We start from the raw sequence: 21,272 nt of genomic DNA, 5'->3' as shown, positions 1-21,272 counted from the left end.
AAATCCATGCAAAACTCCCAGTCCATAGAACTTTCCGTATCACTACTATTTTATACCTTTTTGATTTTGTTCTACCATCTTAACTCCACTATTAATATATTCAATATTTCTTAACTTATTTGTATCTCTACTACAGACTTTGCAAAGTGATTCATGTCATCAGCACTTACCTATAGAGATTCTCTACCAGTACTTTTAGATAATCCTTTCAACTGGGCAATGGATTATGAGATAAATTAATAGCCAGTAACATGACAGTGCGTGTGTGTGTGTGTGTGTGTGTGTGTGTGTAGGCACATGTTCATGCTCCTGTTGTGAGTATTCATGAGTGTGCAAGCAGAGGATTGGACCCAGGCCCTTGCCCATGCTAAGTATATATTCTATTACTAACCTTCTTAGTCAATGCTTGAACTCATTCTATTCAAACACTTCTTCAAATTTTCAAGCTCAACAAACATCAGGCATTTCATATTTGCCACCGGTTATGCAAAAGTTATTTTATTTAAATATAAAATAAACAATTAAGTAAATAATAACAATGCAAGAGAAATAGAAGAAACAGAAAAAGCAAAACACCTGAATCTCTGTCCTTCATTCTCATGCATTTTCATTCAAATGAGAGTTACTTTGGGGCCAGAGATTTAGCTCAGCAGTTCGGCTGCCTGCCTTGCAAGCTCAAGGACTCAAGTTCGATCCCCAGTACCAAAAAACAAAACAAATGAGAATTACTTTTTCTTTCTAAAAACAATGCTTCCAACCATACCCTAAATTATGTCTCTCTTATGTTTTAGGTATGTTGTAATTATTAATTTCCTCTCCTAATACACTTTTATTCTCTTCTACTGGCTTATTCCCTAGCATACATAAATGTCAGTGAAGCTATTTCTCAAAATACAACTAGACTTTTTGAAAGATTATCAATATTCTGGTAATATTTTCTTCATTTTACAGAGTCTGATTCTTACTTTTATGAAACTTCCCCCATATATATCCAAATGTCATTATGAAACACATGTATCAAATATATCTAATTGTTTAATTTAAATGTATATGTGTACATATATACAGACTATATTACATTTATGTCAAATATATTGCACATATATTAAGTGATGTTTTTGTTTGCTTGTTTGGGTGTTTTTAATTGTTTTTGCTAAGTAAGAACACAGCAGGTCACTTCCAGTCAAGATTCTTCGGGTGGTAGACCACTAGGGGGCAGGTCTTTGCCCCTCAGTGACCTCCTCCAAAGACATTCACAGGGGAGCAACATGCCCCTGTTGTCCATGAATTTAAAGCCTTCTTGATCCTTTCATGTGTTACGTCAAGACCTTCTGAGATGGTGGCCTCCAAGCCTGCGGTGAGACAGGCAGAGACACTGTGGGAAGTACGGCTTGGGAGGGGACCTGAGGAGGGTGACACTACAGATTTTGACCTCTTCCGCCACTGGCTGTCCCCACCGTGTGAAGATCAGTGATCTCAGAGGCTGCTCTCCAGTTTTAGAGTCAGCAGTCACCCATGGGGAACACAGAGGACAGCACAAGGCTAGGCCGACTCGTGAGGCTCTCTGGTCCCAGTACACCCAGGCCATTGTCCTCCAAGAGCAGCCCCGGGGTGGTCTAGGCTGTGCTGCTCAGTTGTGAGGATGTTCAGGGCCCTCCAATTGTCCTCAGGGCTTCACAGAGCCTCATTTTACTGCTCTTTTGCTGTATTCTGATCCTACCTGTAAAGCTGTCAGTGCCAAGCCCTGGATGCCTTTCAGATTTCAGATCTTCCTTAAATTTATTAGATGCCTTCTGAAATAACCTACCAGTGAATGAAAAAATATAGCAAAATTCTGTGTGAATCAGAATAGGTGAGGGACAGGGCCTGGGATTTAGGAAACTCTCTCCACTTCCATCACATACACCCCAAACTACTTTGTCTGTGACTACTGAGCACAGTGTGCTCATTCCGGCAGCACTGATCCGCCGGCCTGGTCTGGACATTCACCACCCTGGGGGTCAGGACCCTGGACTGAACATTCACTCTCAAGGTGCCTATCTATCACCCTGGCGGGAAACATTCTAAGTGTGGAAGGGAAGGGAGCCCGAGCTGGATCACAGGGAGGATCGGAATCCTAGTCCACATTGCATACATTGGATGCACGCCTTGTGAGGAGATCATGAAGGCCTCAGCGCGCCATCCACAAGGAGCCTCTCACTAGGACCCTGGCCTGCAGTGCTCAGGCTGGCACCAAGAGCACTGCACAGTAGGACAGCTGCCATCAGTCTCCCCACCTCCAGGCAGGAAGTGAGAAGTCACGTGAACAGAAACAGTGGCGCTCGGTCTTCATCGTCCTGATGCTCAGGTTCCCCAGGACCAAGACCGTCCTGGTGGCCCAAGCTTTTAGGCCAAGATACCACCTTAGCTGTTGGCCCTGCTTCATCCCTGACCTGGAGACAGGGCTGTCAGGGGTTGGGGTTGCCCTGACTTGGCAAATTCTGCTTCTTGTCTCTAGCTAGTCACCAGGTCCTCAGGGGCCAGATGCACAGCCCCAAGTGCAAACTGTCTGTGAAACCGGGCACTTCATTCCTCGTCTTCAGCCCTCTCATGGGGACTGCTGCTCCCCACATCCTGAAATGGCCAAGAGACAGAGAGGTGATGCGCCAGTTTTCTTTGCTTCCATCTGGGAGCTCTAGCAGGCTACTCTGTATGTGGTACAGTTTTTAAAGAAGTTTCCTTGGCTCCTTGGTGAAGCTTCACAATAGCTCTCTGACCTACCAGTAGGCCACGATGATCCAGATCCTCTCCAGCCCCAGAGCATATGACCCTCTCCTCCATATGGACACAGGGAGGACAGACTATAGAAAGGAGGCTCCTTTATTAGACATCATGAGCAGACCAACAGTGCCAGGGTCAACCACACCAGCACGAGGAAGGACTGCCTCTGGTACACAACTGCTGGAGCTGAGAGAGGCTGGGAGTTCCGAGAACTAGAGTGTGGATGCTGGAGGGTGCTCCTTCCCTTGTCTCTTTTTCAGTGCCAGGTCACCCGGCCACATGGCTGCTTGAGACCCAAAGGCCTGACCCTGAAGACAGCTGGCAGAGAGGCAAAAACGACTGCTATGAAGAGATCTTCAGACACTCAGACAGCTCAGCAGGACGCACACGTGTGTGCTCATAGCCACTGTGAGACAGCCATCACCACCTGGTAAGGACACACTGTGTGGCATCTTCAGGGTACAGGAGGCAGGTGCTGTGACCTGGAGGCCAGCACCTGGGATATGGGCTCCTCAGGCCCAGCCTCCCCTGAAAATGGGTTCAGTGTGGTGATTCTGCTCAGTTGGCCATGGAGAGTCAGAGTTATGGTGGTGGGGACCTTCAGACTCTGAGGTTTGGTTGAACATCTGAGCCAGGCCAAAGCCTGCTTGCCAACTTAGCGAGACCCCCATTAGTCAGCAGCTGGTGGATGGTCATGGGCTTCCCACCGGGGTGGTGAACAAAGAGGAGAGAGCGGTGGACAGTGCAATGGTACGGACGAGAGTGCTGGTGCCTGTGGTGATGTCCCTCAGGCTCTGCATGGAGGTGGGCAGCTTCATACTGGTGGCCTGTGGGACACACAAGCTGAAGTAGTCAGAAGCTGCCATCCAGCAGCAGATTCCAAGATGGAGTGCCTGAAGCTCACTGCTAGAGGCTGACATGCACTGAGCGTCCACCATGGACCAGGTCTTCTGTCAGGCTCTTGGCATGCAGACATCATCAGGGATACTCACAACTTTGAGGGAGCTACTGTGATTACCTTATTTACCAAGCAGGGAACAGGATGGAGAGGCCAAGAAACCTGCCCTCGGCCACACAGTAAGTGATGGACCTTCCCCACTGGCAGTTCCTGGCTGGCTGTCCTTGACCTACTGACTCCAGGCCCATATCCCTGCCAAAACCAACTGTGCTGCAGAATCAGGAGCCCACCTGTGTAGCCAGCCCTGAGGAAGGGTTGGTAGGGAGGCTGTAGCTCTTGTTGCTGATATCTGTAGGCTGAAGCTGAGGCCTTGGAGGAGGCTGCTGGCCAAAGCAGCCTCTGGGAGGGAGCTTGCAGGAGCTGTGGCCACCAAATGGCTCTGAGGTGTGTGTAGGGCAATGGGGGAGGTGCTGCTGGAGACCCCTGCAGAGGTAGGGCTGGCCATGATTGTAACTTCAGAAGCATTTGACTTGGTTATGGTGAGAAGCCCAGTGAGCTCCTGGGTCTCCGAGGATACCTGCCCCAGCATCACGGTGATGGGCTTCTCTCCTGCAGTTTCTGGAGCCCCTCTGGCCACGTCCCCTTATGAGATGAGTGACACTTTGCTCTTGGGCTGCTTGGAGGCCTTGGTGCTGGGGAGAGGGCTAGAGAGGTGGTGCTGCTTCAGCTGGACCCTCAGCTTCTCCTTCTCCACCTCCTCTACTGGCTCTGAGGAAATGAACTTGGGCTTATTTGTGGGTCAGCACAGCTTCTGCCCTCTGCATGTGTCTCTTCAGCAGCTGAGAACTTCCGATCTGACTGGACTTCTGGGTTGAGGTCACTGTGGTCACTTTGATCTTGGACCTGGAGGTGGGGCATCTGGACACCCTAGAGAAGCCTCTAAGCCTGGGAATGACGTGGGCAGACTGGTGGCGGGGGAAGCAGGCCGACTGCCCTGCTCAGGGACATCAAAGGCCATGTCCCTGAGGGACATGTCACAGGGCTTCTTCTTTTAGGCCTCCTAAAAAGATCCCGAGGATCCTAACCCAGATGGCCCCCTGTCAGAATGAGCACTGAATGAGCACTCCAGTCAGAAAGTCCACAGTTTTGTACTGAGTACATCTGTCCACCATGCTTTAGTCAACCCTTCGGATTTCTTTTTTGCTTTCCTTGTTCTGGTGGTATCATCTGCTCCCCCAACCACCACCAAGCTGTTCTTAGCGTGAAGCTTTTCCCGGAAGTCCTCAATGGTTACAGGGTGACACTGCAGGGAGTTCTGACCAAAGACAAAGAGGACTGGGGTCTTCATGTCCAGGAGGGGTTCATCCACATCCCCTTGAGGGCTGTCTGCTGTAAGGAGAGTAAACCCAAGGCAGACGACAGCCATGACATACTCCATCACCGACACATGACAGGCCACCAAAGCTCCTGTGTTCCAGCCAATTATGATGACAGGTTTTCATGGGAAGTGGCTATGAATCTCTAGCACTTTGCTCTTCACTGCCCCAGTCATGTGCTCCAGACACTGCAGAACACCCGCTCCGCTGCCACTGTGCAGCAGATGGGTGACCACGGGGATGACCTTGCCTAAGCAGAGAGCTGAGACTGCCACAAGTGGTGGAGGCACGAGGTGGGCAACACGGAGCTGGAGTGACCCAAGGAGGTAATGAGAATGAGAGGAGCCCGGGAGTTTGCTTGGTTTGTTATGAGAAAGGACACCCACAGCAGCATCCTGCGGCCTCTTCAGGAGGAAAGACAAGGTCTCAAACCTGCAGCCGCAGTCTTTGTGTTGGATGACAGGAGCATCCAATCAATCAAGGTCGGGATCTGTTCACATGCTCTTCCCCGACCTCTGGCGGGGCCGGGCGTCCACATCCGTTCTGGCAAAGATGCCACACCGTTCACATACGTTCATCACACTGTGCGCCTTCTGATTGTCAGAGTGGCACAGGAGTTGATGTGATATCTCCACATCTACTGGGACACCTGATTCAATGACATTCTCCTGCTGCCTCTGGGGAGTAACAAAGAACATGCAGGTGGGGCAGGCACTACTGGCACCTGGGTGGGCACTCCACAGCTTGGCATAGCTATGATCCAGAAAAACCAGGTCCAGTTCCCGTTCTTACACTGGCAGCTGGAAGAGCAAGGAGGTGCCCACCCACTCACCGAGCTGAAGTCTGGAAGTGCCTTTCCCCACCCTGGTGGGTCATGTCAGTGGAGGGGTGGCAGGTCAGCATTAGGATCTGCATTTAATAACTAATCTTATATTTCTGGTTTAATTTCATCAAATTTCATTTGTAAGATCAATTATCATTCTTTTATAATATTCCATTACATAAAATGCAGTTTACCTATTCTACTGTCAATGAACTATTAAGAAGAAGCTATTGGTTTTAGGAATACTTATTTATTCTGGTATGTGTCTTTTGGTGAACATGGTTGAAAATTCAGGCATAAGGCTGGGGATGATTTAGCTCAGTGGTTCGGTGGCCTGACTTGCAAGCGCAAGGACCCAAGTTCAATCCCAGGTACCAAAAAAAAAAAAAAAGAAAATTAGAAGTTATGGGACGGGTACTGTGATTCCTTATCATCTATCACACATGTGTGCACACAGGGGCATATACGTGTGTACACTAATAAACTTCCTGCATTTCTTATAATGCTGTAAGGCCACCTCTAGACCTCCTAATCCTTTCAGTTTATCTATCAGCCAAGTCCCGTGAGGAAAACAGAAACAATTTCAAATGTTTCAAAAGTAGAATTTAATATAGAAAATTGATAATAGAGGCAATGGAGGCATACTGAAGAAAACTGGTGATGATGAGCAGCCTTCATTATGAGCAGCACTCATATCAGTGTGAATTGTCTCAATACCCCATGTGAGGAGATGGAAAGATGAACCTATGATAGGCAGATAAATGACAAAAGTAGATGACAGCTTACCAGTAATAGTATGTTCATGGTTTCCCACTGGTCACCCCTAACTGAAAATCAATACACAAACATCTCAAATACAGAGATGTTCCGAGAGTGAAAGTAATTATGACTAGCAAGATAGAATTTCCACTGGAGCATGCATATCCCTCTATTTCCTTTATATTATGGTTTTATTCACAAAATTCTGTAGTATTTAGTTTTCATTTCTGTGATTATAATGTGTTAAAAATAAATTTCACATTTGCACTCTCATTCAATTAAAAATATTTATACCTATTAAGTAGTCTTCTTCCTTATTTCCATCACCATTTATATATACACATATCTGTAAGTGTATGAACATATATGCATTCATATATACATATGGTGTGTCTGTACATATATACTAATACATGTGAATGACATGAGTATTGGATTCTGTAGCTCTAAATTATTTTACATATTTATGATTCCTAAGATGCTGTCAAACATTCTTACGTTTATCTAGAAAACTAAGTATTTTGCTGGGAAAATAGAAGCTACAGAAATGAGAGGCATGCAGAAATTAATTGAACATTTTTTAATGTACCAAAGTGTATACACAGGCTATCTATATTTTCATATAAAGAATATAATTTTATGATTTTCAATAAAATGTTACCTTGTCCTTCTTTTGAAATACATCTAAAATTTTGCCACTTCATTTGTGACCCTAATTCCAGAATCTTTGAAGATATGACCTTGCTTTAATACGATTCCATAAACTATACTACTGCCCTTTATGACTAAATTAAAAACTGAGTTTTACAATTTCCATAAAGCAAGTGCTATGATGAAAATTTAACTACACAATTGTGAAAACGAAGTCTAAGATCAAGGTACCGTTTTTCTGAGTTCTTCCATACCTTTTAATGTTTCATGTTTTTTATACTTTCATTTGACTGGTAGTCCAAGGTTCCCCATCCACATTCCTGCTATGGCCTCCAGAAACAATTACTATGTACTTGGTCAATTGTTTAAATCTAGAGTAGGAAGCAGCAGCATTAACTCATTCCACTATTGTTTCACCTAACTAACACACTGGAAAGAAAGAGCGGTAGGTACCAGGGTAGAACAGAGCTTTGGGAAGCATTACACAAGAAGCCTGGGGGCACAAAATTTATTATCTCAGATACGAGGCATGGAATATGTCAGGTATAAAAATGTACCATCAGAAAAATAATTAAAGTGTTTTTAAAATGACTGTCTTTTATTTATTTCAGACAAAATTTTTGTAACTAAGAGACTACTAGAGGTTGCAGAATTGTCCACAATTGGAAAACACTAAAAAAGTCTGTTCCAAAATCTTGTCTCTTCAAATCAGAAATCTCTTTTAACTTGCTTAGTGTCTTCTAAAACACAAAACCATCTTCCAGAATCTTTCTATAAATAAGCACAGCTGTGTCAGTCAAGGGGAAGAGGTTCAAACACATTTCAGAACAGCTGGTTGCTGCCCTCCCAGCTGCTTGGAAAATGAGAAACTTTATTGGCAGCAGGCCCCAACCCCAATGCAACAGGCATCTAAACTAATCCCCAGGCATTGGAATTCAGCAGGCAGTGGAAGCATAAAGCCATATGTGGTTTTTAATCACTGAGAACTTAGTCTTTGTGTAAATTCAAAAATAAAGCCCACAGGGCTAGGTGAATGGATGTAAGTGTGTAAGCATGCGTAGGAGAAAGGAGAAAGAAAATGGAGCGGTGTGATTAAGAACATAGGCTCTGGGGACATATATAAGTAACACATTTTTTTCTCTCCTGAGCTTCAGTTTTCTCATCTTTATAATGGAAAACTAAAAAATCTACATTATAGGTTTGTCATTAGGACAGAGTGTGGTAAACCTAATCAAGTGCAAAGCAAAATAGGAGATATATAGATAGATAGATAGATAGATAGATAGATAGATAGATAGATATCACTTCATTGTTATAATTGTTAAAGTGTCTAAGACAAAACATTCTTTTTCCAATATTAGTCACAAAAAAATGACATATAAACTTGTAATTGCTCTCAGTAAACTTTTGTGAAGACCAAATGCTTTAAAATATTACCTATAGTCTTCATAAGAACCCTGTGAGGTAGGTATTATGTTTCCACTTTATCAAATAAAGCTTCTAAAAACTATGACTCAGAGGATTTATGAGTCTCTGCCAAGGTAATCAACACAGTAAAATGTAACACTGGGATTAAACTCAAAACTGTATTATGTGAAAGATCCTGTTCTCTTAACCTTCTTGTGATGCTACTTTCTCCATAAAAGGAAACATTTTGTAATTTGATGAGAATGTCTCCTTTCAGTTGTTACTATCTAGCTCTGGTTCCAAACTCCCAACCCATTGGTTTCATTCTACCTTTGAACATTTGCACTGAAATACTCTGCCTTTTCACTTTGAAAGTATCCTTCCACCCACACACAGTTTAAATCCCTGAACACTGGGCTCTGTTATTTCCACTGAGTTCCTCTAAATGGCTGTCTCTAGCCACTCTTATCCTTCAGAAACATGTGCACATCGGCTGCTCACTGCATCTTAATTGACACCCTTTCAAGTAAAAGAATGACTTTTCTAATAAAAAAGTGTATAGATTTCTGGACAAATTTTTGTATTGGAAGACTCCAATTTGGGAGCCATATGCTTAGTCACAGGCTGACTATTGTGATCATGTGTGTATGTGTCTACGTGTGCTTCACATTTTTAATGCCTAGGATTTTATCTTCTCTTTTTAATCTCGCCACTTAACTTGAACATACAGAAGTTCAAGTGAGTCAACTAAGTGATTACAACACTAGTCACAAAGTAAGACGAGGGTCGTCCTCTAGAGCAAAGCCTTTAACTCAAGGGGCCAAAACCAATGGTGCATCTCAATTACTCTTGCACTATGTGTCACAGGGGCCAAAAATAGATGGTAGTAATAATAGTTCAAATACTAGAAGTGGAAAATTATTTGCTATTTTTATAGGAATTAGAGTGGCTTTGAGGTTACTGTTCTAATTTATATCCTTTCACTCACTTGTATTCTAATGCACTCTCTGGAGTGAGGAAGAAGAGTGGCAGATCTAAAAACCTAGTTTCCTAATAATCAACCTGGAAGCCATTCTTACTAACATAATGCAGTCTTCTGTGGAATACGACTGTTCACGAGAAATACAAGTTCTGCATGCGAATGCGTATCATAGCAGAATATACAAAAAGGAAAGAAAAAACTGAGATTTTCTTCCCTAGGAATCATAGGCCGAGATTAAACAGGTTAATTGCTTTTAAAGCTCATCCCATTGAATCAGCGTTTTTCTCCTCTTCTATTATTTCTATTGCCACATGTTTATAGTAGATTATGATTACAACAATCATGTTGGTACATGTACATTACATGCTGCGATTCCTTTTTGCAATCCCTTGCCCTTCCTTCTCCTCTTGGCATCATATAGATAGATATAGATATAGATATAGATATAGATATAGATATAGATATAGATATAGATATAGGTTGTAATATGTAAGGATCATGGTCACTGTAGAGATGTAGTACATGTACCCAGAACTTCCCATCTTCCTTTATTCTAGTCTCCTTTTACTCCATCATTCCGCCCCCTTCATCTTTTGACTCCCTTTCCATAAGCCAAAGATCCACCTTCCTATTTCCTATGCTCTATTCATTTTTCACTTGATTACATATTGGGGTTCTCATATAAGAGAAAATGTGATATTTAAGCTTTGTGTCTGATTTATGTCACTTAACGTTATGGTATCAAGGTGCATTCATTTTTCTGCAAATGGCTCAAGAATATCCTTTCTGGTAGAGCAGTACCCTATGGTATATAAATACCACATTTTAAAAAATCTATTCACAGGGACAAGGGGGAAAAATGAGAACCAAGACCTGTCATGTAAAGGTACAAGATCCCAGTAATGAATGTAACTGTACTGTATACCTAGAATGTACCAATAAGCTCAACAAAAAGAAAACAAAAACAAAAACGAAAACAAAAATCTATTCATCAGTTGATGAATATTTAGGCTGCTTCCAAGATTTAGCTGTTATGAATTGCGCTGCTATAAATAAGAGTATTCATATATCATGTAATATGATATTTTTACTTCATTCAGAACGATACCACTTTGGGGAGTAAATAGGTCAAATAAATTTGCATTTTCAGTTTTCTGAGAAGTCTTTATACTGATAAACTGGTTGTACCAGTTTACACTTCCACCAACATTGAAGAAGTGTTCTTTTTTCCATGCAGCCTTTCCAGCATTACTTATTATTTGATTTCTAGAATATAGCCATTATTTCTGGAGTAAGACAGAATGTCCGTGTTCTTTTAATTTGCTTTTCTCTTTAATTTGCATTTCTCAAATTGTTATCAATGTTTAACTTTTTTCATGTATTTATTGGCCATTTGTACTTCCTCATCTGAGAATTACTTATTTCAGATGCTTATTTTTCCATTGGGTCTCTAAATTTGGGGAGGTCTATTTTCTTTGGTTCTTTATATATTCTAATATCAGTCTTCACTGATAAGTAGTTGTCAAAATTTCTTTCCTATTATGTAAGTTGTTTTTTTCACTCTCTTGGTCATTCCCTTTGCTATGTTTTTAATTTGATGGGATCCTATTTGTCTATTGGTATTACTATTATGTGACCAAGGTTCTCTTCCCAAACTCTTTGCCTAGGCCCTGTTTTCAAAAATTTATTTTTTGTTCCAGCAGATTAAGTGTTTATATTTTAATATTTAGACCTTTGATCCATTTTGACTTTGGTTTAGTGTACACAGTCTATAGACAATCTTTACCAGGCAGAGAGCCAGTTTTCCCAGCACCATTTGTGAAAGAGGTATCTGAACTCTTTTTCAAAGATATGGCAACATAGAGTTGTTTCTCTATCTTTATTCTGTTCCACTTAACCACAATACTTTTTGTTTGTTTGTTTTGTTTTGTTTGTTTTTTCCAATGCCATGCTTTGCAGTTGATCTTGAAGTATGGATTGTGATGACTCCTGTCTTTTCCTTGTTGCCCAGAATTGCTTTTGCTATCTAGATCTCTTTTAGTCCATATAAATTTTAGAATTGTTTTCTCTAGTTCTGTGAGGTATGCTACAGGTATTTTGATTAGAATTACATTAAATCTTTATAACAGTTTTGGAAGTATAAGTATTTGGAATACATTGAGTATGACTTCACAAACAGTATCTTTCCATTTTTGACATGTTCTTTGATCATGTTTTTCAGAGTAGTGTAGTTTTCATTATAGATTTTTTTTAACCTTTTGGTTAGATTAATTCCCAAGTATTTTCTTTTTTTATGCTATTGTGATGGGTATTGTTTCCCTAATTTTTCTGTCAGTGTGATTATTATTGATGAAAAGAAATATTATTGATTTTTAAGTGTTGACTGAATTCTGCTGTGCTACCAAATTTGATTATTATTTCTAGAAGTCTTTTGGTGAAGACTGCTTTTACACATTGCAACCATCTTTAACACTTCTGATGCAGCTATTTATCTCCAACACTATTTTTCTCACAACACATTTGTGTACAGATATTACTTTGGTTATACATGCTGGGGTATTCAGTGCAATCTAAGCTTCTTATTTAACTGCCAGCTCATCTTTTTGCTTATACAATGAAATTTCCATCTGCTACTGCTCACCTAAAACTATGTCATCCTACCATAATTTGAATCTCAAGACTATTTTAATTATGGGCCACACCTCCCTATTCACATGTCTCTCCATCACTAAAATCTGGAATTTGAAGCAAATGTCTTTCAGTGGAAACATCCCATATTGATGTGGATCCAGTTAACATGACATTGAGATATTGTTCAATATTCTCCTGAAAAGGAAATATAAAACACAAGAATGCACTAAAACAGGGGAATGAAATATGGGAGGATGGTTACTTTGAGGAACAAAAGAAAGCCACTTAAAAGCAGAAGATCTCAGCCATGAAGAAGTCAGATTTTTCATTTTGTACAACCATTGTCTAAGCAGGAGTGAAAAGATGGACATTTGTCTTAGAGATTGTGTAGATTTTAGAACAAATACTGGGACCTAGTAGTGCAGAACTGGTGAACTCACAGTTTAATAAAACTACAGCGATGCAGAAAGAGAAAAAGAGAACAAAGTAGAGAAGTGGTACCCAGTCAGATATAAGAATACATACCCTATATCTCACACAAGCAGCTAAAAATCACATGGCATGCATAGAAATTGAAAGTTGAATTATTCCCATGAATTTAACATTATGTTTATAATACTTAGGTTGTGAAAGCCTACAAAACTTGGGATCATTACATTAATCTATTTTTCCAAAGATAGTATGTTTAAAAGTATCTCCCATCAACGAAGAAACAATTAATTTTGTAGGAAGATGCTAAAACACATTTTTGTAAGCTAATTTTGAGACAAAAAAACTGGAAGGAGAAGGAAGAAATGGAAACAAAGCTTTTTGTATATAGATAGGTGAGAGGGCTTGAGGGCAGGAAAGGGACAAAATAAAATAAAAATTTTAATAAAAATATTTAAAAAACAAAATTATAAATAGATCTACTAATTCTGGGAAGATAAATTTTCACTCAGTTTCATTTGTATTGTCTTTATTTTTATTTGTTATAAAAAGTAGAGTTTCTTTATTGTTTTTCTAAGATATCTGATTATTATGTCTGATTGCGTTGATTTATTTGAATTAAATCGAAAAGGTGACAGGTAACTTGTGGTAGAATTCTGGTGAATTGAAAACAGTTGTTTTTACATTGTCAGATATCTTATCAAAAATGTTATGGCATGTAAGGAAAGCCTCCCTTAGCAATGGTTCAGACAATGAAACTAAACTGAAAAAAATATACACTGGGGTTACATTTTATATTTTTTAATTAGTTGGTCCTTTGAGTTCAGCAAAAATAATTGTTATTTCTTAGGGTCATGGGCAATATCCATTCCAGTTTGTGGAGCAGTTTTAGCACTAAATAGATGTCTAGGATATATTCAGTTTGTGCTAATTCAATACAGCTACAGCTGAGTCTTTGCAAATGTATATTTTATTGGAAATAACAATGAAGTGAGTTTTATTTTGGAAAAGATAATAAAGAATTTATATGATTAGTTTTAATAATAGAATGGAAAGAAATGAACTAAACCTGCTTATTTGTCTAAATACCTGATGGATTCTGGCTTCAAACTTTTAAATTTATTGTTCAAAATTTTCATTTACCAGAGAAGAAATGTGACTGTCCCCAGTTGTGTAACATCAGTAAAACTTTGGCTAGAGATTTAACACTGAAATTTAGAAGGAAGACTGCTCGTCTTCCAATTTAAAAATCAATACTAGTTAAAAGTTGATTGAAATTTTCAATTTATTTAAATTAACTCAATGCCAGCTAGTGATGTGGTTAGAATGTAGATCTGTACTACAGATTACCAAATACTTTGTTTCAGATACATATGAATCATGAAAGTAAATATACTCATGAAGCAGTAGTCATTTTTGATTTGAATTAACATTATAAAGAGTCTAGATCCAGAGACTCTTGATGTTATTCAGTTATCTTTAATCTTGTGACTCTCATTTTTGTCAATACAAGCGCATAATTTTGGTAAACATGTCTATGATTTCAATTAACATTTATATGTGAAAGCATTTTACATCTCTATCTTCAGACTTGAAATCTTCTTTGAGTTTATTATCATATTTCCAATTACCTACTGAAAATTTACACATAGATGTGCTGAAAGAATATCAAATGCAATTTTTACCTTCTTCAAGAAGATCAGAATATGATTAAGGAAACAATTTTTAGAAGCACTTTAGAAGCAAATCTTTAGAAGACTCTAGGTTCAAACTGCCTATGATTTCAGCTTGTCTATGCCACTTATTAATTGAATGACTTGAGATGATTTATGTATTTTCTCTGTGCCTCCATTTTCTCATCTAAAAAACAGGCTTAATAATTGTGGCTACATAGTAAGTTGACATGGAAATTAAAATAAGCTATAATGTATTAAATGCTTGCAATAGTGTCTGGCACATAGTATGTAATACATTTAAATGTTTAACTACTATTACAATAGCCTTCAAATCTGTAACTTCCACTCCTTGTCATCAAAATGTATTCATTCTATCTCTGAAACCCAGTGAAATGTAAAGTCCCTTCTTGAACTTTATATGCGCTTCAATGATTCAAGTTAACATGAATCTTTGAGATAATCTCCCATTTATTTCCAGGAGTAGTCCCTTTCTCTGAACTCACCAAAAATTATTTCTAATATATAATTATTATAATTATTTTTTGTCTTACAAATTTTAATATGGCATTAATAACCACAGAACAAAGAATGAATTCAAGGGTACTGGGTATGTCATATTGTCAAATGATGGTGTCAATGTTATTTTGCTCTAATCGAAAAAGTTTGGGGGACAGTTCAAACTTGGGATCTTGTGCTTGCAAGGCAGGCAGCAGCACCACTGATCTCACTCCCTGGCCCTCTAATCAAATCTGTAGGTCTTTTCTCATGAAATAAAATAAAATCTTACTGCCACGATGTTAGGGATATTTGTCTGTCTACCAGGAGTTTTCTTTCTTGATTTACACTCTTTCTTCAATCCTCAAACTGATTATCGCACTAAAGCTCCAGTGAGATGGCAATGATTTTCCCAACACTATTGTCTCCTTTCAGGTAGCTGTCATAACTAATTTCTTTATGTTTCCTATTGAACTTTAGATACTGCTATTATCAGACTTACCATAATGAATTGCAATTCCCTTGTCCTCATCTTTTTTGGCAAAACAAATATAAACTAAAATAAAAATGTAGGATATGCCAGAAACTAATTTATTTGGATTGTTGTCTCACATGTAAATGGTGATTATATATTTTAAAACAGCCTGGGTGTACTATCATTTTCTTTGATTTTGCAGATCTGATAAATCACAGCACTTAGAAAGCATGTTTCCCATGCTAAAATAACCAAGGTAAGTCATGGTAGATAAAAACCAGCTTAAAGTGTGTTCAGATCTATATCTATAAAGCGTGTTCTGTGCTACATCAGAAAGAAACACATTAACTAGCTCTTTCGTTGTCTTGATTGAAACCAGGAACATTTAAAAGGAGGAGAGCTACTCTTCTAAGCACTCTCTCAAGGGATTTATTATTATACCTCTTAATTTTTATTAGGAAATGATTCTACTGCATAATAATTACATTTATTATGGGGAGTTGGTGCATGCACATTACACATCTTGCTTGTTTTTATGTCCCCTAACTGCCTTCTTTCTCCCTGCTCTTTCCATCTCTTGGTCCCCTTCCAATTTACAAAAGTTCTATTTCCTTTTTTCTCAATTGCATTTTTTTCAGCTTTAATTGAGTTTATTGGTACATTTTAGGGGTACAGTACACTTACATTCATTGTTGAGATCTTGTACCTCTACATGACAGGTCTTGATTCTCATTTTTTCCCCTTGTCCCTGCCCTCCCTTCACCCCCTCCTCCTCTCCCCATCTACAAACACTTCATTTTCATCTTTTCATTATCTCACATTTTTTTCTTTTCCCTTATTACCCTTCCCCTACCCATCCCACCTTCCCTACATCTTTAGCTCCTTTCTTCCCATTTCTAAATATCAGTAAACTTATTAGGATCTTATGTATTATTGCTGATTATTCACACCAGGGAAACTATTCAGCATTTACACATGTGTGACTTATTTATTTCACTTAGGAGTATATCTTTAATATGTATCCATTTTCCTATGAATGAATCTATTTTCTCGTTCTTTATGGCTGAGTAATATTCCATTTTATAGAAAAACCACATCTTTATTCAGTTTCCAACGGATGGGCAAATGGGCTGTTTCCAAGTTTTAGCTATTACAAACTGTGCCACTATAAACATGGGTGTGCATACTTCTCTGTGATATGATTCTTTTAGTTCTTTTGGAAAGATACCCAGGAGAGGGATGGCTGGGTAAAATGGAACCTCCAGTCCAAGCTCTTTGAGGTATCTCCATATTGATTTCCATAGTGGTTGCACCAGTCTGCACTCCCACCAACAATGGAGAAGGGTTCCTTTCTCCCCACAACCCCGCCAGCATTTGTTATTGTGTGATTTCTTGATAGCAGCCATTCTTTGTGGGGTGAGGTGGAATCTCAGTGTTGTTTTCATCTGCATCTCTCGAATGATCAGAGATGTGGAACATTTTTTCATATATTTACTTGCTGCTTTTACTTGTTTATCTGAGAAATGTCTGTTCATTTCGGATGCCCATTTTTGAATCGGGTCTTTATATTTGGGGGGGCTGCTTGTTTTGAGTTCTTTATATATACCTGATAATAGTCCTTTGTCTGCCTCAATTCCATTTTTTAAAATCCCCCTTCCTTCCCTTTTCCCTTCCCTCTGTCTCTTATTAAAGAATCGTCATTCGGTCATCAATAAAATTGTAGAATTAAGATGACACAGCTATTCCTGGATGAATTTTGAATACTGATTAATACTTTATGTAAGTATTAAATTCCCGTTGCATTGAAACAGGAATTGAGATGCCTATTTCATCCTCATACTTAAATGTGACTCATGAAATGTCTACATCCAAAGCACAGTGCTGAGTTTAATTTTATCGCACTACAAAGAGATATAATTACTTCTTCTCCCCCTAGTGGAGTTGAAGTTTCAATTCCTATGTCAGAGACCCGATGCAAAACATGACTATACCAAGAATCAACTTGTCACATCTATAACCTTGACACTGTTTATTGGAATTAAGTAGGTAGTAAGATGATTGGAGACTTTAAGGGACTGGTGGAAATCTGATTTATAATCTTTCTCATCTACGAATTTTCCAAACACTTTCAGCTAATGTTCTTTCTGGATACCAGCCCTGAATTTATTTAACCTTTGTGACATGGGCCAATTTATTCATACCTTTTAGTTCTGTATTATCCAGAATCTGAAACCAATCTTGATCAGAGAGGGGCCTATAAGGCATCTTTGACAGGTAGGTCACTGAATTACTATTGCACATTTCGCACAGATACTGTACCAGCTGTTGTTGTTACTAAATTAGCCCCTTACCTCCCTCACATTTGTGTTCTGATTTCGGATTTGTAAGTGAAATCTAGCATAGATTAGCAGACAGAACTCTTCAACTATAAGTCAAAACACTAAATATTATGGCTATTGAATAATTTTTTGCTAATTACTTAACTTCTCTGAACTTGAATTTTTCTATGCAGTATTTAGGTTGGACTGAATTATATTTAAGGTTCCATCCAGATCCATAATTTAATGTGTTACTAAAATTTTCTCTAGGTCATTTCACAGATCCCTTAAAATTATATTACTTTAATGGCTACATTTCTTTCCTTAAATGTCCATATTTAGTTTCTCATCAAAAAGACTGTGTGTTTATCTTGTTTCAGTTTTTTTTATATTGATAGAAATTTGGGTGAAAGATTCATGTATTAATTTTTTTACTGTCTTTGACATTATCTAAAAATTAACAGGGTAACCTAGTAAAATTCTATGAGTTTGTCTTATCATTAAAGTTAGCCTTCAGAAGCTAACTGTTCTAAACTCAGGGTGATCAGGTAAAATATCACCAACATACATATAGCATTCCCAAGCTATTACTAACATAATTTTCACAATATAAATGAGCAAGAATTTCCAAGAATGTGATTATTTGATGAACTAAGTAATTAGACGCTTTCTTTTTGTTTTAACAACACTATTTGTAACAAAAAACATTGTGGTAATATTTTGAATAAAAGTAGTCTGAAAAATCAAATATTTTAATCTTGATTAATAAATGAGGCAATTATAAAGTAACAGCATTAATCTGTGCATTACTCTTTGGAAATAATTCAAATGAAATCAGGAAATATGTTTTTACCTCACAAATCAATGTATTTGAGCACCTATGAACTGAAAAATTAAATAATTAATAGAATATCCTAACTAAAACCAATTATAACTTATAATTTTATTTTAGTCCATGGAACTTAATATTTACCTTAATACATGAAGGCATATATAAATCTATAAGCAGAGAGTCCTTAAAAGTCATTGTGTAGTAAAATTCTAGATGAAGCCTACTGTTAAATATGACTGCAGGAAAAGGACTTTTAAAACTTTTACTCAATATTAACTCCTATTACTTGGAAATTTAGAAACTAGCTTTTGCAAGGGGTACTATATTTGAAGACATATACTCAGAGATTACTCTAAAGCATTAATGAATTACAAAGCATAGGCACTTTCAGTTCTCATCCACACACTAACATAATAGAAATCAACAAGACTTATCACTTTACTTTGTGATTAATATAATCACACTAGGTGAGTTTTGATGTAAAGGGAAGTAAAAAAATATTTTTTCAGAAAGTACTTAGCATCAATATTTTTTCATAGTTTTGTGATTTTTTTCAGGCTATCCAGTAAATGTTTTTGGTTTAAATCTTATCGAATATAAAATATTGAATATGTTCATCATAATACTCATTTCTGCTACTTTACCATTCCAAAAATATTTAATCAGATATTGAATTTAATTCTGAGAAGAAACCAAACAAATCTAATGGGTCTGAGAGACTGAAATTCCTACTTCATATGGGAGGAAAAAATAGGCAATGATCTCTTCTAAGATCAGAAATCTAACAAGACTTTAGAGCCAATACGTACATAGCTCAAGTGCACAATATATAGTCATCATTATGCACCAGTACTTATTAAAAAGCTTCAGAAATGTCTGCATCTTTAAAGTTTATACTGTAGGCCTTGTTAGCACTCCTGTTTCACAGATGAAGCATAAGGACTCATGGTCACACACTTTGTAGCAAGAGCAGGACCTGAAACCAGGTGATCTGGGTACAGAGTTTATGAGTTTATCGACAGTATAATCAGGATACCAAAGTTCAAAGCAAATTCAGAACCCAGTTCTACCTGGCTCTAAAGCCAGTGCTTATTTTATCACACATCATTGGTTTTCTAACAATATGTATAGTGGTATGTGAAATAAAAAAAAAATGTTTCAAATTTCCCAAGGCAGTGTGTCTGGAACATTTAAGCTGCCCAAGTTTTTTTCCCATGAGGATAATAAAGCTAGAGATTGTATCTTTTCCATGAATTCAGCAAAGGGAATTTTATTTGATACTTAAAAAATCTAGATTGTGAGTTTCTATAGAGACATAGCCATAGAGTTTACTCAAGCATAAATTCTAGGTTCAGTTATAAGTCTATGATATTACTTTGATTAGTTATCTGCTAGCTAAAATAGTACAGTAACTGTTTACTCTCATTTTATATTTAGTAACTTTATTAAATGGACTCTGTTTTTTTTCCTTCTGAAACATGATTATATTGCTGTTAGAAGATGTATTCCACAGTGTTAAACCCTTAATTATACTCACAGTCCTCAAATATTCTAAGGATGTTTAGAAAATAAAACATTGAGAAGGAAAAAAGAAAAAAAGCACCATGTTAAAAGGATCAACTTTTCTGTACGCCTATTTCTAGATCTTATGTTTGTGGATCACGCTGTTTACCAGAGAATGCTCACTTCATATACATTTGTGCTCCAGGCCTTCACTCTATATTTAGTTTAGTTCAGTATGTTCAGATAGTGCATTAGTTTACTTGTTGCTGAGACACAGCATCCAATAACCATTACTTAAAGGATGAGGAGTATAATTTGCTCACAGCTTCAGTCTGTGATTTGCTAGCTCTGAGGCACAGACATCATAATGGAAGGGAAGGGTGAGAGGGTGCAAAGCTGCTTAGCTCAGTGATCTGGAAGCAGAGCCGAAAAGAGCGCCACAGCAGAAGATCTGAGACACCAAACATAGACCCCAAAGCCGTATCTCCAGGACCACCCGGACATACCTAGAAGAGCACTCCACCAATCCCTGCAGATAATCCTAAAGCAAATCAAGTTAAAACTACTACATTCCACCACTTTTCAACTTGCTACTCAAACATATCTTCTACAGTCATTCTTAACCTCCAAACAAAAACAATACCAAGTTCATAATTTCACATAATACCACAATTCAGCATACAACCAGAAATGCAGCACTAGTCCCTTCCCCAAAATCTCAACAATTCAAACATTTTCAAAGATCCAAGTCTTTTCAAAGAGTCCGGGCAAACTCTTAGCTGTGAACCTCTGTAAAAATATAAAAAAAGTTACATAATCCTAAGGTACAATGTCAGAGGGTAAATATCCCCATTCTAAAAGGGAGGAATGGGGAGTAGAGAATAATTAGACCAAAAACAGACCAAATGAGTTGGGGATGAAGTTCAGCGGTGCAGCCACCTGCCTGGAAAGCACAAGGCTCTGAGTTTCATTCCTGGTACGAAAGAAAAAAAATGTAGGCAAAAATAGACCAAAACACAAATGGGCAAACATAAAATCCTGTAGTAACCTTTGGCCCGCAATGGATGGTATCTTGTTAATTCCTGAGATGTCCTCAAGAAGTATTTTAAATTAGACCAAACAGACCAAATGAGTTGGGGATGAAGTTCAGCGGTGCAGCCACCTGCCTGGAAAGCACAAGGCTCTGAGTTTCATTCCTGGTACGAAAGAAAAAAAATGTAGGCAAAAATAGACCAAAACACAAATGGGGGCACATAT

The 21,272-nt window shown here is 38.3% G+C and overlaps 1 protein-coding gene and 1 pseudogene across 4 annotated transcripts in view; both read right to left on the bottom strand.

Annotated features, from left to right (window-relative positions):
• Window positions 1–21,272, bottom strand: part of Ctnna3 (catenin alpha 3) — a 1,561,788-nt gene that overhangs the window by 8,409 nt on the left and 1,532,107 nt on the right. The gene's annotated exons all lie outside the window — the stretch shown is intronic.
• On the bottom strand, window positions 3,215–5,518 carry LOC104850767 (annotated as a pseudogene).

This window comes from Fukomys damarensis, unplaced genomic scaffold (genome assembly GCF_012274545.1).
Source record: "Fukomys damarensis isolate Sample0158 unplaced genomic scaffold, DMR_v1.0_HiC HiC_scaffold_20, whole genome shotgun sequence".
NCBI lineage: Eukaryota > Metazoa > Chordata > Mammalia > Rodentia > Bathyergidae > Fukomys > Fukomys damarensis.
The sequence above is the reverse complement of the archived record's forward strand: the minus strand, read 5'-3'. Positions and strand labels throughout refer to the sequence as shown.